General features: G+C 38.5%; 2 protein-coding genes across 21 annotated transcripts in view; one reads left to right on the forward strand and one right to left on the reverse strand.

Moving 5' to 3' along the window:
* SUN1 (Sad1 and UNC84 domain containing 1) overlaps nucleotides 1–18,222 on the reverse strand; it is a 70,584-nt gene extending 52,362 nt beyond the window's left edge. For 7 of the 20 annotated variants that reach the window (XM_069084856.1, XM_069084854.1, XM_069084860.1 and 4 more), the window contains exons 1-2: nucleotides 2,962–3,186; nucleotides 567–604 (exon numbers count right to left, since the gene is read on the reverse strand). The gene's annotated coding sequence lies outside the window, so the exon portion shown is untranslated. Of the gene's footprint in view, nucleotides 1–566; nucleotides 605–2,961; nucleotides 3,187–18,080 lie in introns of those variants that run through there. The other 13 variants (XM_069084849.1, XM_069084865.1, XM_069084864.1 and 10 more) reach the window with 6 other exon arrangements.
* PRKAR1B (protein kinase cAMP-dependent type I regulatory subunit beta) overlaps nucleotides 1–18,279 on the forward strand; it is a 716,155-nt gene that overhangs the window by 294,001 nt on the left and 403,875 nt on the right. The window lies entirely within an intron of this gene.

An 18,279-nucleotide genomic window follows, 5' to 3' on the forward strand; every position in this document is an offset into this window, starting at 1 on the left:
CCAGCTCATTTTACAGAGGAGGAAAGTGAGGCAGAGTGTAGTGACTGCACAGGTCACTCGGGAAGTATCTGAGGTCAGACTTGAAGTCAAGTCTTCTTGACTGCAGGCCAAGCATTCTATCCACTGTGCCACCTAGCTGCCCCAATTTATCGCTACTAGAGACCAGAAAATAATTTCTCTTCTGAAGTGATATCATGGCTATTCCATCCAGAAAGGAGCAGAGCTTCCCAAGACTGACCTACTATTAACCACAATTAGCTTTTGGAAGGATAGAGATGATAACTATTTCAGGGAATAGTAGCCAATGATCAAGAGTTGGTTACCTTGTTACAAAAAGCTACTAAGTCTCTTTCTTACCTTCTACCTGAAAAGTATCTGGTATCTCACAAATTCATTCTTTCTCTATTACTTTGCCCTTCCCTTGTCCCTTAATGTGTCATAATACAGAACTGATCTATTTTAAAATATTTTATTGGACTTTTGTGTTCCGTGTTAATAATTATTTTTAAAAGAAGTTAACTATTTATCTGCCCCATTCCACCTCCCAAAATTAAGCCTCTACTTACTTTAATGGGACCGTTGATTTTTTTTCCTGTCTGGATTACTGAAATGAACAAAAACCATAGTCGTAATAGGCCCAGATTGTCTTTTTTTAAACACTGCTAGCCAACATGTTAAAGTAACAAATCTGAACTTTTTTTTTACACTCCATTATAACATTTAAAAATAAAAATATAGTTTGAATCATCTATTGATAATTACTTCATTCATTTTGGAATATATAACCATTGTTAAATAGCATTTAAAAAAACACTGATCCCAGTCTCCATTTATATCACTGCTAATTAAAGGAGATAACGTAATATTATATCTTTGTCATTTGCATCCCACACTGAAGGAAGCCATACTAGCCATAACCCATGACCTATACTCTAAAAATGACAGTTAAAGATCTCTAAATATGTAGTATTCTTACATCTAGTTTTCAGAATTAAAATACCACACATATTGAGTATGACTGATGACTTAAAAGAAAAAAAAGATCCTGGAAAACCTTCTGAATGTTTTAAAGTATGCAGACTGTCCCAAGCTGGCATTATGCATACTGCTGTTTCCAAATCAAGATATACAAAGAGCAGTTCCACTCTCAGGTTCTGATTATGATTCTTTGAGATATATCCTACTGTTCATTTCACCCAACTTTTAAATTTTTTGTAATAGTTTTTAAAAAGTTATAAATTGCATTGTTACAAAGAACTTTGCATTCTTTATTAGGAAAAGTTTTGTGCTAAAGTACAGTAATATTGTTTTTAAGCCTGAGAATGAATTACGTGCCCTACAATGAAAATTAGTGGCACAAATCTATCCTAAGCATGATGCAGGAACATCCAAGTTTCACATGCAGTATTCCCAAAGCAGTTCTAGCCTTAGTATTTAAAGTCCCTTGCTAGTAGTCCTTGATTTTTAAATAAAGAGTTTCAGATTACTATTGCTGTCTGTAGCTGCTTAGCTCAGTTGATTAAAGACCAGTGATAATGACAGAGTCTGATGGATTTGTAGTTGTAAGTGGACAAGCTAGCCTCCCTCTATTACATTCTTAAATCTAGCCAGTTTCCCCAAAGCATGTTCTATATTTTTCACAAAACAATCACATTCGATGAGCAAGTGAATGAAAGACAGGAACTTTATATTATTTTGGTTTCATAACAAGATTAAAATTTAACATTTGCATCCTCTATCACAACTGGAAATGCATTTCGAAAGCATATAGTCTTACTAATTGTGCATCAGTGGTATCATTTCCATACAGGAAAAAACATTACCGTTACAATGAACATAAAAGTCACAAGGAAAAAATTTATTTGGTCTCATTTAAGTTGTCTTATTGACACTTAGTACAGTTAATGTCAACACCCCAAAGATTAATTAACACAACACCAATAAATCATATACTATTCCATTATGGAAACAAATGTCAGTTTTAAAACTTACAGAATATGTATTTTGAAAGACTATTCAAGAATTTATAGCATAGATTTAAAACTTTCCTCTTGATTTTTAAGGTGTCTCAAACATATTAGGAGTTTTTCTCCTTCAAAGAAAATGATAAAAACAACTTGATAATTCATAGCTGAAGACACAAAATAAACATTTCAAAGTTCGTTATGAAACCAAAATAGTACATAAAGCATATAACTGAAAGCTTGGCTTTTAACACCTATCATATGTAATCTGAATGTTTTCTATTCAGTAAGTATATATCCATATATCCCTACTGGTCTAAGAACTGTTGAACTTAACAGTTTAGAAAATGATATGCATCAAAGTATCTTCAAGATGACAAGTTATACAGCCCCATGTGTTAAGCCAGTATTATAAACTAAGATAATCAAATGGGACCACAATAAACAAAATTTGGTTATAGGATCATGAAATCTGTTTTGAAGATATACTAGAAAACGGCAATAAACTTCTTATTTCAAAGATGACAAAGAAAACAAATTTTTAACATTGTAAACAAACAGCATCCAGAAATTGATGGAAAATTTCACTAGGTATTATTTCCAAATTCAAAATAAGTTAAAAGTTGTAATCTATTCAGAAGGCCTAAGAACATTTATAATTATAAAAGGCTAGTTATAATAAGTCACTGATAACATACTGAGTCACTTATTAAGTGGGGAAAGAATAAAAGCAGGTCCACAATTTCACCCATTGAAGAAACCTTTAAAGTAGAGTTAAACTGAAACTGAACTTGCCACAAATATTTCTCAACTGACCACTTTAGGTAACATAGTGCTCCAATACCTTATTATTGCAGCACGTGCTGCAATAAAAAAAAAAAAAAGCAAATAAAGTGACCAAAAAGAAAATCAGTCTTATTTAAAACGTGCCTAGAAAGCACCAAGATTAGTCTCTTTATTAGAATTCAATAATATGACAACAATAAATATATCAAACCTCTTTATCCAAAGTTCCAGGGTCCACTTTCAGATCACCTGCTCAGAGCACTCCTACATACTTTCATGATTATATTCCAAAAGTTTCACAAGCAGACAAACCAATTCTCCAAGAGGGAAGTTTGCAAGTTGACAGCACCGTGTTTTCGCTTCCACACCAAAGAATCCTAAAATGGCTTCCCAGTCTCAACAAAGCCTGAAGCCTGGACTAATCTGATCCAGCCTCTCTAAGCATCAACCGTCAGTCAGAGGGAGTCTTTAAATTTATTGGACACTGCAGCTTTAGCCAGCCCACAGATATTTAACCCATTAATTTCCCTTCCAACTGCCCAAAGTTTCACACGGATAAATTAGAATCTAAAGTTAAAACCAGCCAGATAATTTACAAAACAAAGATAGCAGTTTCCATTAGATATGCTTCATTTATATTTCCATTCCAACTATTATCATATATAAAATGCAAAATCTAGTTATATAGATTACACATGTGATTATAACTTTTTAATATTTTAAAATTAAGATTATGTTCTTCCCCCTTTTAAGTTAGTACTAAAGGCTGAATCAGCCATTTAAAAATTATTTCCCTGTTAAATACAGACCATTTTACAGTTTGGAGCATGATTTTTTTTTATACAATAAATGGAAAGTTATCAATGAAAAAGGAATAAAGTTTTCTTTAAAGCAGAGAGATGTGCAAAACAATTGTTCTTACAACCAATCAAACTGGTTTTGATTTACATATAGAAGACATTTATCTATAGAAGTAAAACAATGTTGGTTTGGAGAAAATGTAAATGTTCACTCTGGCAGAGAGAAATAAACTGATACTTAGGTAGTACTTCAAGCTTTCCATTTGATTGTCACAAGGCAAAGAGGTAGGTACAATACTATAAGAATTACCCTCTCTGTTTAACAGATGAGGAAACAGACTTGAAGGGAAGAAATGCTTTATGTGGCTTGTTAATAGTGCCATAGGCAGGATTCAAAGTCTCCCAGACTGTCATGCTCTTAACTCCTTTCATTACACTATGTTTTCTCTCCAGAGAAATATCAATAACCCATAAAAACAAAATTATAATCTCACACAATTAGTTAAATATAGCAAATCAGAGTTGTATTCATACACTTTTTTCTAAAAAAAAATTCCCTTTTTATGCATATGATTTGGAAATTTTTAGGTTCAGAGCACACAGTGCACAAACCCAGACTTCTTTACTTTCGGGAACAAGACAAAAGGAAAGGTAGGAGCAAATTTACAATGTATAAAAAGCTCCCAGTTGTAATAGCTCTAAGGAAAAATAAGGCTTTTATTCTAAACTATATTATCACATCCTTACATGCCCAAGTGATAAATTCTCCAAGGTCTTTTCAGTAAAATCCCACTTCCTCTTACTTCAGTGTTGTTTAACTACAGTAAAATCAGAGTGGTCAAATTATATGCTATATACACAGTAATGTGTAATGCTATGGAAAATCTAGTATTAAAAGCTTTACTGTATATCCTTCAGAACTAAATTGCTAATACAGGTAAAATCTTATCATAGCAAAAACTTTCATGAAAGAAAATTCTGTATCAAAAAAAAAGTATCACTTCCTACTAGATAGCCTAAGCCCATAGCAACATTGCTTTCTTTATGCACTGACGATAAAAAAAACTGTACAATAATTTTCTATCCTCCCTAGCCATTTGACAGTCATTCTCTTTTGGAAGAATACACAATGGCATCTTTCCTAGCACCCAGCATATTGTTTTATACATATTTTGATACCCCAATGAAGTCAGAGACCATTAGAATACTAAATCAGGTTCTCCCTCCAAGGAGACATAACTCAACTCTTCAATGACTCAGTTCTGAAGGGAAAAAAATTATCAACCTGAAATGAATGTTACTAAATTTCTAGGAACTCAGCTAGACTTGTCTTCTTTCAACTAGCCAGTACTTCAAGGTTTTACAGGCTGGTGGGCCAAAGGTTATTTAGGTTCTTACTTACAAAGGATGAACTTACAAAGGATGTTTGCATTATAAACAGTGATGAAAAGAATTTTAACTAACTCTACAAAGCTCATTTTTTTAAGGATGACCTTTTAGTCATTCCCTAGTTGATAAATGGTCAAAGGATATGAATAGGTAGTTTTCAGAGGATGAAATTAAAGATATCTATAAGCATATGATAAAATGCTCTAAATCACCATTGATTAAAGAAATGCAAATCAAAACAATTCTGAGGTACCACATCTCACCAGTCAGATTGGCTAAGATGACAAAACAGGAAAATGATAAATTCTGGAGAGGCTGTGGAAAAATTGCAACACTAATGCATTGTTGGTGGAGTTGTGAACTGATCCAACCATTCTGGAGAGCAATCTGGAACTATGCCCAAAGAGCTACAAATAAGTGCATACCCTTTGACCCAGCAATACCACTTCTACGGTTGTATCCCAAAGAGATCACAGAAGTGGGAGGAAGACCCATATGTACAAAAATATTTATTGTAGCTCTTTTTGTGGTGACAAAAAATTGGAAATCAAGGCAATGCCCATCAACTGGGGAATGGCTGAACAAGTTGTGGTATATGAATGTAATGGAACACTACTGTGCTATAAAGAAATGAGGAGCATACAGACTTCATAATAACCTGGAGAGACTTACATAAACTGATGTTGAATGAGAAGAGCAGAACCAGGAGAAATTTGTATACAATTACAGACAGAATATAAGTATGATGACTAACCTTAAAAGACTGGACTACTCTCAGCAATGTAAAGTTATAAGGCAACTCCAAAAGACTCATGATGGAAAGAGATACCCACATCCAGAGAAATAGCTGCAGAGTGTGAATGCAGAGTGAAGTAAACTACTTGCTCTCTTTCTTTTTCTTGTTTTGTTTCCTCTTTCCCATTGTTCATTCTATTGGTTATATTCCTTATTTACACCCTGACTAATGTTTAATATGAAGGTATTTGTAAAGAACTTATGTTCTGACTACATGCTACCAAGGGGGGGGGGGCAGTTAAGGAGGGAGGGATAAAATTTGAAACTCAAGGGATTGTGGAACTGAATGATGTAAACTAAAAGTAAATAAACAAATAAATTTTTTTAAAAAAGAACTTTTACATCAAACATTCCCAAGAACATTTCAATACTCAGACTTGTAATCTCATCAATCCAAAAGTTCTGTACAAAGATGCAGATGCCAACCCATCCATGCCTGCCCATCCTTTTAGACTCTTGTTAAATGTCTTACCATCACTTTGACACAGGAGATCCATCCAAAGTGCTGGAAGCTTTCCTCACTTTCTACTGATATACCGAAGTTACAACAAAAAGGCTAAAAGAGCCCAAAAAATACTTCGGTAAAGCAAACAACTGACTTATTTGCCAAACACAGATGGCTGTCAAAGGCATCACCAGGATAAACTAGAAGCTTTATCATAAAACTTTGTGAAGATAATAGACAATTATGAGCAATATTAAATTATTAGTTCATAAAGCAGAAAAAAGACAATGGAGTTTGAAGAAAACCAAGAAGAATCAGTCTGAGGGCATTTAAGGATGAAAGTAGAAGGAGGACAACAAACAGGAGAAAAGTAGAAACAATTCAAAAATCAGTATTTTCTCCATCAAGGACAGTGGAACCTCCATTCAGTCCCACAGATAGAAATGGCACTAAAGACAATAACAGGAAAAGCACACATGTTGGACCAAGTGTAGGTATAGAAGGTCTGTGTCAGAAGCAACACAATTGTGAGAGCATGGGGGAATCGATGTGCCAGAATATCTGGAAAGGTTAGAGATACCAAGCAAGTGGAAAAAATCTGGGACCTTATTAATACCAAAAAAGGCAATCTGATGAGAGAACACCAGCAACTAACAATCCATATGCCTATTACCCTATCTCTACAAAACTTTAATAAGAATAGCACACCACAGAAAAAGATTTGTGTTGTAATGTATTTACTTCAGAACTGTTAACAGGTAAAATCTCATTCTAGCAAAAACAAACCAAGAGCAATCTCAATGACAGCAAATGAGATATTTGTAACAACACCTGACAAACCTTAAGGCATTATATAATTGCTATTATCAATGATAGAGAATAATCAGACTTTTCCAAATGAGATTTTTTTTAAAAAGCCACATCTTTGTTATTTTACAATTACTGGAAAGAAGCAGTGAATATAACATCCCGGTGTTTGCTGCTTGTTGATTATGAAAAAAAGCATTTGATTTCAATAGACCCAAATCCAGCCAGATGAGCTCTTTCATAAAGTGTCTCAAGATTCCTTTAAAGATATAATAACAGAAATATATCTTTAAAAAAAGAAAGAAATATCACATCTAGCACTTATCTGAATCATAATTGCCAGGTGAGGCATAAACAATGGAGCTGTAGTGCCACTGTGATAGAGGAGACGCTGCCCAGAGCTCACATTGAAGCTGGACAGAGAGGCCCTCCAAGTGCTCCTGTTTGCAGATGACATGGTGACTGCATCAAGGAGCACTGGACCACGGTGGAGTAGGCCTGCACAACCTGTGATCTGATGAACCACACAGCCTGCGCAGGCCAGCAAGGCAAAAGGTTTCCTCCACATACAAAGGCTGTTTCCCTCTACATTTTCGCAGGTGCCCTGCTCCCCAATCCTTTGGCATGCAGTAAGTGGCCCAGGTCTGCTGTGGAATATTCTGGAAGAGATCTGTAAACACTCAAGAGGACCCTGACCCGACAATCCACACAGCAAAGACCAGACAGATGAAGAATGTCCGCTGTGTGATCACTATATGCATCTGGATGTACTCAGTAATACAACACAAACAAAATGCAAAACCTCCACAAAAAGAGGTAGTGCAGTATAGTGGGAGAGGCACCATACCTTGAATCACAGACTCTAAAGTCTACTACTAGTAGTAGCAAGGCCTCTCTAGGCCTCAGTTTCCCCCATGCAAAATGCCAGGGTTGGACTATATGATACCCACAATCCCTTCCACCTTTAAATATACGATATTATAATCATGTTCTGAAGATGGAGAGAGAAGGGAACAAGCATATACATGAAGTGTCTACCATGTACCAGGCACTGTGCTAAGCACTTACAAAGATCTCATATGATACCATGACTACTACAAATGATGAGAGTAATAAGATACTACTAATAACCGTACAAATTTATTTAATATTTTAATGCTCACAAAATGCTTAAATTTATTATTTCACTTGGTCTTCAGAACAGCTCAATGAAGAAGGAGCTATTATCCCCATTCACAGATCTGGAAACTAAGACTGAGAACAGGTAATACAGTACATGACTTGTACAGAGTCACACAGTTCAAATCTGAAGAAGACTCCCGTCTGCCTGACTTCAAGCTCAGAACTCTATCCGCCACAGCACCTCGCTACCTCTAAGTAAAACTGTACTGGTTCCTTCCTTTTCCAAATAGGTCCAAAAATACATCACAGATTATTTTAACTTGTTAACAGATAAACTAATCTTCAGATAAACTGTTTTTATCTGAATTGTATTTATTTATTGCATAATTATTTTTGTATTTTATCTGAATTTTATTTATTTTGTTGGCAGCTAGGTGGCACATGAACAGAGTGCTGTACCTTGGAATCAGGAAAACCTGAGTTCCAATCCAGCTTCAGATATGTACTAGCTGTGTCGCCCAGGACGAATCACTTAACTTCTGTTTGCCTTAGTTTCCTCAACTCTAAAATAGAGATAATAACAGAACAGTACCCATCAGCTCACAGAGTTGTTGTAAGGATCAAATGAGATAATATATGTAAAGTGCTTAGCACAATGCCTACCTCATAAAAGGTGCTATATAGAAATGTTTATTCTCTTCCCCCCTTTTTAACTGAACTCTACTAAAGGAAAATAATCCAGAATACTTACAGAATTGTATTTATTTATAATCAGCTATCAATTCATATGGGTCATATCCTACCAGTTGCCCATTCTTGTCCTTTCTTCCTCCACATCTATCTTATGAGTTACTTTCTCTCCATTCACGTCCCCATTATCCTAGCTCAGGCCCTCATCTACTCTCACTTGGACTCAGGAACTTTGTTACAAATATCCCTGCCCCAAAGCCTCTCCCCACTCCAAACTATCCTCCACTTTACAGTGACTTTTCTAAAGTGAACATCTGACCATGTCACACACATCCCTCTTATTCTGTAAACTCCAGTAGCTCCCCATTATCTCCAGAATCAAATATAAACTTCTCTAGTTGACATCTGAAACTCTTCATAAAAACCCTGCCCTGTTCTAACTTTGTAGTCTTATTAAATATCATTCTCTTTCATTAAATTTGTAGTCCAGCCATACCAGTCTATTTAGGTACCCCATACAAAATATTTCACCTTCTACCTCCCTGCCTTTGCACTGGATGCTCCCCATGCCTGGAATGCACTTTCTCTTCACTTCTGCCTCTTAAAACTGCTTCAAGGTTCAACTCAAATGTTACCTCCTGATAATTAAACCTATAAATGTTGATGAGGTCACCAAGAGAGTAGATAGAGAGAAAAGAAAGGGACAGAGTTTTGGGGAACACTCACAGTTAGGTGGTTATCATCAGGGTAATGAAACTGCAAAAGAGGCTGAAGAGGAATGGCCAGAAAAGTAAGAGTAAAAACAGGAGAGAGTAAAGTCATATAAGACTAATGAGGAAAGCTCACGTGGGAGGAGAAGGTGGGCAACAGCATCAAATGCAGCAGATCAGTCAAGAAGAATGAAGACTGATAATGGATCAATTTTGTGATGAAAAGGTCCCTAGTAACTTTGGAGAGAACAGTTTCAGTCAAGTGATAAGATTGAAACCTAGATTGCAAAGGATTGAGGAGTGATAGGAGAAAGGAAGGTAGAGTGTAGATAAATTTTTTAGGAGTTTGATTGCAAAAGGGAGGATAAATATAGGATGACAGCTTGAGGGAATGGCAGAATCTAACAAAGATTTTTTCCCCAAGGTATAGGGAAGATTTGGGAATGTTTGAAGGTAGTAAGGAGAAGTTGAAGACTGAAGAGAAGAAATGACAAGGAATAATCTATTAGAGGAAAGGCTCAAGGACATATGGGAGGGGGTGGCCTTGGCAAGAAGAAAGGAGGAAAGAGATGGAGATGACATCAAGGGGTGCTGAATAAAGAATAAGAGAGAGATCATTTCAAATGGCCTCAATTTTCTCATTAAAGGGGAAAAGTCCTTACAGAGAAAAAGTAGTGAAGTGTGGGAGAACTGAGGAAAGAAAATTTGGAAAATATTCTGTGGGGAATGAGATAGGGAATCAATTAAGTAAGTATAAAAGGAGATAGAACTAATCTTCCCAACAACAAAGGTAGAATCACGTCATTCTACTGTTATCTTACTGCTCAAAAATCTCATTTGTTTGGAGGAAGATTGCCACCATGTTGATTGAATCCAGTGGTGAATTTATAGGAGGACATGGACAAGAGTTATGTAAGATGAGATAAGAGTTATAGAAGATGGGGAGAGACAGATGGGTTGGCAGAGATAAACAGGCACCAGATGGGTTCTATGGAATCACAGATCCATTTGAAGATTTTCAGAAAAAGCAGAAACTCTAGCAGGGCAGCTAGGTGGCCCAGTGAATAGAGTATCGGTCCTGGAGTCAGGGGGACCTGAGGTCAAATTCTGTCTCAGACGCTTTACACACTTACTAAATATGTGACCTTGGGCAAGTCACTTAACCCCAATTGTCTTTTCTTCCCCCCTCCAAAAAAAAACAAGGTAGAAACTTTTGCCCTAAGAACAGTAGAAGGCAATTCTGTTCCTTTAAGATCCTGGGTTCTAAAGCTTCCCAACTCTGAAGCCAGAAAGTCACACATCCCCATGCACCAAGCTCTTTAGAATGAGGAATACCCTTGCTATCCAGGGACTTTGTTGCTGGTGTTGTCATTCAGTCATTTTTAGTCATGTCCAACTCTTCAAGACCCCATTTGGGATTCTCTTGGCAAAGACAATGGAGTGGAATGCCATTTCCTTCTCCAACTCATTTTACAGAAGAAGAATCGAGGCAAACAGGGTTAAGTGACTTGCCCAGTGTCACAAGGTAGTCAGTATCTGAGGGCAGACTTATACTCAGGTCTCCAGGCCTGTCTCCAGGCCCAGTACTCTACCTACTCTTTCAACCTATTTTTCCAGCCTTATTACACACTACTCCTCTTCACATACACTATGATCCAGGAAAATTCACCTTCTTACTGCCCTTCATCTGCTTTTGCAATGTCTATCACCCCATTCCTGGAATTACTCCCGTTGTTCCATCTCCTCTTATTCTAAACCCAGGGCATCTGGTAAGCTATCTGAAGATTAGCTTCTATGCTAGGTAAGCCATTGATGTTACTAAACTGGCCAGCCATCCTACAGCAGTAAAGTAAAATGCTGAGCAAGTCCAAGATAAATGAAAGATAACCATCAGTACATACATTCTAACATGTTTCCTCACAACAATCCTGTCAGAAAATAACATTATACATATTCTTGTGGATGAGGATACTTTACATGGGTAAAGTGACTTACCCATGGTCCCCACAGTGGCAGAGCAAAAACTCAAAGTAGATCTTCTAACTCCAAAGCACTGCTCTTCTCACCACACAAACACTATCTCTCTTCCCAGAAACAAGGAGCATAAGAGTTGGAGTCAGGAAAACCTACGTTCACATCCATCCTCTGACACTTCCTGTGTTAAGTCACTTATCCTCTGAGTTAAAGGGGGATAATAATACCTGTAGTACTCAAATAAAGCCCCCTGCAAACCTGTCTGCAAAGTGAGCAGACATGTGGTTTGACCTTGGGGATTTGATGTCTGTCCCCACTTTTGTGTATCAATTATCTAAGGCTCCTCAAAGACTCTTTAGCTGGAAAGGATTCCCAGAGTCATGGCCTATGTATGCAGGATCATAGATTTAGAGCTGGAAGGCACCTCCAGCCATCTAGTCCAATCCTCTCATTTTAAAGATGAGAAAACTGAGGATCGGAGATGTTAAGGTAATTTGCCAAGGTCACATAGGTAGAGTTAGAGGCAAGATTTGAACCCATGTCCTCTAATTTTAGAGCCCGTGGTCTTTCCATTGTATCATATGTTATATGTTCCCAGTAAAAAGGTCACAAAATTGCCATTTAACACATCTGCCTTGGGCTGTGGAAGCAAAGACTGTTACTTCAGTGCAAGTAGGTCAGCACCAAGGGAACTGTTCAGTGATCAGGAGAGCCCCTGAAGGCTCAGTCACTTGTGCTGTGTCTGAAGCTATTACGTTTCCCCTAAAGAAGCAAATACACTTCAACAGCTCCTGGCTTGGTCTCTAATAGAGCTCTTTGTCCTCTGAGCTCTCAGAGTACTTTACCTCTAGCTCTTATTATTTCTGTTTGTGTCAGAATAAGTTTGTCTTTCTGTACCTGCATTAGCCATCACACACAGTTTCTTGTGTAGATCTTTAATAAATATTTGTTGAATTAAGAGAGTGATCTGTTTGCAATATTTTGAATTTTTAAAAAAGCTTTTTTGAATTTATCTTAAGAACTATTTGTCTAGTTGTGGTTTATGAATGTAATGGAATACTATTGTTCTATATATGATGAGCAGGTAGGTTTCAAAAAAACCTGGAAAGAATTACATGAACTGATGCTGAGTGAAGTGAATAAAACCAAGAGAACATTATACACAGTAACAGCAACACTGTGCTATGACCAACTTTGACAGACTTAGCTCTTCTCAGCAATACAATGATCCAAGACAATTCCAAAAGACTTGTGATGGAAAACGTTAACCCACATGCACAGAAAGAACTATGAAGTCTGAATGTAGATCAAAGCGGACTACTTTCAGTTTTGTTGTTTTTTTGTTTTTTCTTTCTCGTGGTTTTTCCCTTTTGTTCTGATTCTTCTTTCACAACTTGACTAATGTGGAAATACATTTAACATGATTACACATATATAAACTATATCAGATTGCTTGCTGTCTTGGGAAGGAAGTGGGGAGAAAAATTTGGAACTCAAAACTGTACAAAAATGAATGTTGAAAACTATCTTTACAGTAATTGGAAAAAAATAAAATACTATTAAGGAAAAAAAAGAACTACCTATCTGAGTTGATATTGAATAATGTATAATGATAATAATAGTAATGCCCCAAACATGGCTAATGTGAAAATTATCTAGCACAAAATTCAAAAGCATTTCCCACATATAACCTATTAAACTCAACTCTTCCCTTTCAATAATCTCTACACCAAGACTGTGAATATCAGAGACAAAAAATCCAACTTAACAAGTATGATACAATTATAGGTACTAAAAACATGGCAAAGCCAATTAATGAATTGTTACTTAAATACTATGAGGCAATTATAACATGCAAATAATTACACCACAGGCAATAATGCTCTACTTTCATCAACCAGCTACTAGCTTATACTAATAGCTCACACTTATGTAAGGTACTAACCTTACAACTTAAAAAGTTTTTCCCAGTAACTCAATTTAATTGTCAACCCTGCTTAATAGATGAGGATCAGCTTAGAGATGTTAAGTGACTTGACCATCATCACAGAACTATTAACCAGAGGGGCCAAGACGAAAACTAAAGCCTCCTATTTCTAAGTCCAGTGCTCTTTTTAAAATTTTTTTTATTTTTTAGCAACTGGGGTTAAGTAACTTGCTCAAGGTTACACGGCCAGGTGTTTCTGGGTGTGGTGCTGAGTGTCTGAGCCCAGATTCCATCCCCAAGTCATCCCAACACTGGAGCCGGTGCTCTCACTCGCTGTACCACCTGGCCGCCCCTCCAGTGCTCCTTCTACACCATTTTCTGTACATGAGCCTTTGGTAAGTGTAGGAGCAAATAACAGATTGACTCCAATTTGTCACTGCTCTTACTGCCATAACCTGGTGCCTTCATAGCAATTAAAAAAAATACTTTATTTTTTCCCAAATTACATGTAAAGACAATTTTTAATATTCATTTTTAAAACATTTAGAGTTCTAAATACTCTCTCACCCTCCCTCACCTCCTCCCTCCTCTCTGAGATAGTAAGCAATTTGATATAGGTTACACAATGTTCAATCATATAAAACATATTACCATATTAGTCATGTCGTGAAAGAAGACACAGACCCAAAGGAAAATAAACACACTAAAATATACATAAAGTGAAAAATAGTATGCTTTTATCTGCATTCAGACTCTAGTTCTTTCTCTGGAGGTGGATAGCATTTTTCATAAGTCCTGTGGAACTGTCTTGAATCACTGTATTATTGAGAAGAGCTATGTCATTCACAATTCATCATCATACAGTATTGCTGTTACTGTGTACAGTGTTCCCCTGGTTCTGCTCACTTCACTTTGCATCAGTTTATATAAGTCTTTCCAGCTTTTTCTGAAATCAGCCTGCTTACCAGTTCTTATAGCATAGTAATATTCCATTATAATCATATACCACAACTTGCTCAGCCATTTCCCAACTGATGAGCATTCCTTCAATTTCCAATTTTTTGCCACTACGTAAAGGTGTTATAAATATTTTTGTACAAATGGCTCTTTCCACTATCTTTTTAAAAAAAATCTCTTTGGGATACAGACCTAATAGCAGTATGGCTGGAACAAAGGGAATACTTTTATAGACCTTTGGGAGTAGATCTTCATGGCAATTTTTGAAGTTGCTAACTGCCTTAGTATCAAGATAACAATAAAAATAATACCAACTTACATTTATATAGCACTTTAAATTCTACAAAGTTCTTTATGATGATTTATCCAGGGTCACATGAGGCAAAACCCGAGTTCCAAAAGTCACTTTACTAAAGTTTTGATTCCCACTGCTTCAGCAGGCAAGTAAATGGCACTGTATTAAATGAACCTCTTTAACAACAATGTTAAAGTTAATAAAAAAGATAATCAATTCTGAAAGACTTAGGAATTCTGGTCGACACAATGACCAACCACAATTCCAAAGGACTCTTGATGAAACATGCCATCCATCTCCAGATAGATAGAGGTCATGGACTCAGGAGTGCAGATTTTTAAGCACATTTTCTTTTTTTCTTTTTTCTGTCCCCTCCTCCCCTTCCCACACTGCTCCCAACATGACTAATGTGAAGATCTGTTTTTCACAACTACGCATATTTGTAATGGGTTGTGTTTTTCTTGCCTTCTCAATTAGGGGCAGGAGGGAGAAAATTCAGAACTAAAAGTAAACAAAAAAGAAAGAAGACGGAAAAATAAGATGAACCCTTTTTTCACACCATCCTATACTCAATTTTATGAAGCTACCTAGTAAGAATCCAATGACTTTGCCAAGTCACTAACCACATGCCCTGAATAGAGCTCCTAAGCGAATTCAAGATCTCAGAAGAACGCTATAGTTCAGGTCCACAGTCCCACTTCCACATGGTCTATCACAGAAATAGACAAAAATCCTGATGTTGTACACAGAGACACTTAAACTTTGCAACAAGCCCTGTTTCATCACCTACACATCCCCCCATTCACAGCTATCAAATTCTGAATAAGAACATGTAACACTAGTAGTTTAGTATGCTAGGAATACATTTTCAAAACAGTGTGATAACACAAAAGCCTCATCTCTATTACCCACTCTACACTTTAGTCAAATTGAACTGGAAATTCTAACATAACCTGTTTTTGTTTATGCTGTACTATCTTCCCTGAATGCCCTTTGACCCATCTGACAGAATTACTCTTATCGGTTCCTTAAGGGCTAGTCCAAATACCTCTATTTCCATGTTTTATTTTTTTGAACCATCCATTCAGAAGTAATCTCAGCTATGTCTGAACTCCCAGAGCACTTTGTACTTTGAGATGTAAAATGAAAGGGGGGGGAGAGGGTTGTGGGTAGGGAGAGGAAACAGGATAGGGATAAGTGATAGCTTGCAAAATGAGAAAGATTAAGATTTTGATGAGGATTTTAAGAGGCTCAAAATGAGAGGGGAAGACATTCTAGGAAGGAGAGGTGTCTTATGCAAATGCACATCGGTAAAGAGAGATGATCAAGTTCAGGAACAATGGATGGTAGTGCAGTTTAGATGAAAGGTGGAGTGTATGAAGAATCTAAAATTAGATAAGATTCTAGAGGTAAAGAATTCCAGTTTGAGAAGTATTGCCCTGAAGGTCCTTAAATATAATAATAGTACTAATTAAATGAATGACTGAAATGCACATAATAGACTGAAGTGTCAAGGACAGAAAGCAAATTTCCTGGAGGTCCTGGAATCTTGGAAAGTTTGGGTTAGGATTTTTATTCAATCTTACTGAGCTAAGACTATTCCTCATCATATTAAAGTACATCCATTTTGGATGACTAGTAAATTGGCTTCACAGACATTACTTTTCCTCGATGTTGATGTAATTTAAAGTGTTAGAAGTATTTGAAGGGTCTCCAAAATCTCAGAAGCTCCTGGATGGGGTAGAAGCCCTCCAAGGACAAGCTAGTCAAGTTGATGAATGAGCACTTGATCAGCGATTTAAATGGTATAGAGAACTCCCAAAGATTAAACTCCTTCTAGCAATATAAGGTGATATCATCTCTGCAATTTTTTTTAGAGTAGCCTAGGGCAATGGGAGGCTAAGTTACTTTTCAGGTGTCACATAGCCAGTATGGGTCAAGCAAGACTAGACTGATCTTTCTGACTCTGAGGTTAACTATCTCTTAAACAACTTGATACCATTTTTAAAAAATCCTTACCAAAAAAATGGAATGGCAATGCTTTCAAAAAGGTATCAACGAGGCAATGTTTGATTTGTTAAGGAGTTTTTAATTATGACACTGCAAACTTTGCCATATTACAAATATGACACCAACTTTGTAATATGACAACTAAATGTCAAGGTTCTGTCCTTGGGAGGATCCTTCTAAAATCTACCCTCTGAAAACCACGAGTTATCTTTAAAAATTTCAAGGATTTGGGACTAGGAAGATCCTCAAGTTCTTGAAACCAAATGTATAAGCTGGAAGTTACTGGGATATATACAGAAGACTGGGGATTGAGAGAGGGGTGAGTGTCTAGACAGTCATCTGCAAGTACCTGAAGATCCAGTTATGTAGAGGAACGGATTAGACTCGTCTCATTTGACTCCAGGAGGCAGAACAAGAGCAAAGGATAGGAGAAGTTAGCAGCAACCTTGAGGCTAAAGGGAAAATTCCTAACACTTGGAACTGTCAAACTAGAAAAGGCCTGTTTGGGAGGTAGTGGGTTCCCCGGGCTCCGAGGTCTGCCAGCGGAGGTGGATGACCACTTCGGGGGATGTCACGCTGGGCATGCTTTTTTTGGGTTGGACGATGGAACTTCCAACTCTGTGATTCTAGGCAAAGCCTTCAGGGACGATTAAAGCCCTGATCCGAGAAGGGCCACTAGGCAGGCGCGCGCAGCGTCCTCTCCGCGGTCCCCGCTAAGTGCCATTAAGTATTTATTGGGCTGGGGGAGGAGGAGGGAGGGGGACTGAGGTCTGGGCGAAGCCTCAGAAGCACGGAGTGACGCAGCAAAGTAACAGCGAGAGGGGCGAGGCTCAGAGTTAGAGAACTGAAGCCTCCAAAAATTAAAAAAAAAAAAAGAATGGGAAAAAGCCGCAGGGCGGTGTCCCCAGGAAGCCGTTCCACCCGGCCTAGCCACGCCCCGCCGCCGCACGCGGCCACCACAGAACCCGCGATGCTAATGAGGACGGGGGGGGGGGCGGGCCCCCCCCCTTCCCCCCCCCCCTTCTCCCAGCGGGCTCAGGGTGGCCTTGGAGGAGGGACGGAGCCCGGGACGGCGCTCCTCCGCGGGAGCGGGGCTCAGTCCCTCGCCTCCTCGGGGACCCGTTGGCGGCGCCAAGCCGGCGGTTGTTAGCGTTGGGGGCGGCGCCCGGGCCCAGCTCCGCCCAGAGCCGGCCGGCTCGTGTCCCTCCCCACCCGGGGCGAGGGGGAGGGGAAAAACCTGCTTCTCTCTTGCCGTGGGAGGGAACGAGGAGCCGGACCCGGCCTCGCCCTAAGCAGTGGGCCCCGCTTAAGCCCCAGCCTCTTCCCCGCCCATGGGGGCCCGACAGCGGAAGGGCTGGGGGCCAAGGGCCACGAGAGCCGCGCTCGCGCGCTCCCGCTTCAGCGCTCACCTGCTCTCGTGCGGCCGCCGCCCCGGTCTGTGCCTCCCCCCAGGCTCGTGTAGATGCCGTCACGCCCAGCACGCGCCCCTGGCAACGTCACCTCACTCCCCGCCCCCTCCTCAGGCACCTTCTCTGCCTTTCGGCTCCCAGCCCCAGCCGGGTCAGGTTCGCCCAAAAGAGACGGAGAAGCCGAGCCACGGGCGCAGGC

Source organism: Petaurus breviceps, unplaced genomic scaffold (genome assembly GCF_028583685.1).
Source record: "Petaurus breviceps papuanus isolate PSGF00001 unplaced genomic scaffold, PetGlider_PUasm1.0 175, whole genome shotgun sequence".
NCBI classification, from domain to species: Eukaryota; Metazoa; Chordata; class Mammalia; order Diprotodontia; family Petauridae; genus Petaurus; species Petaurus breviceps.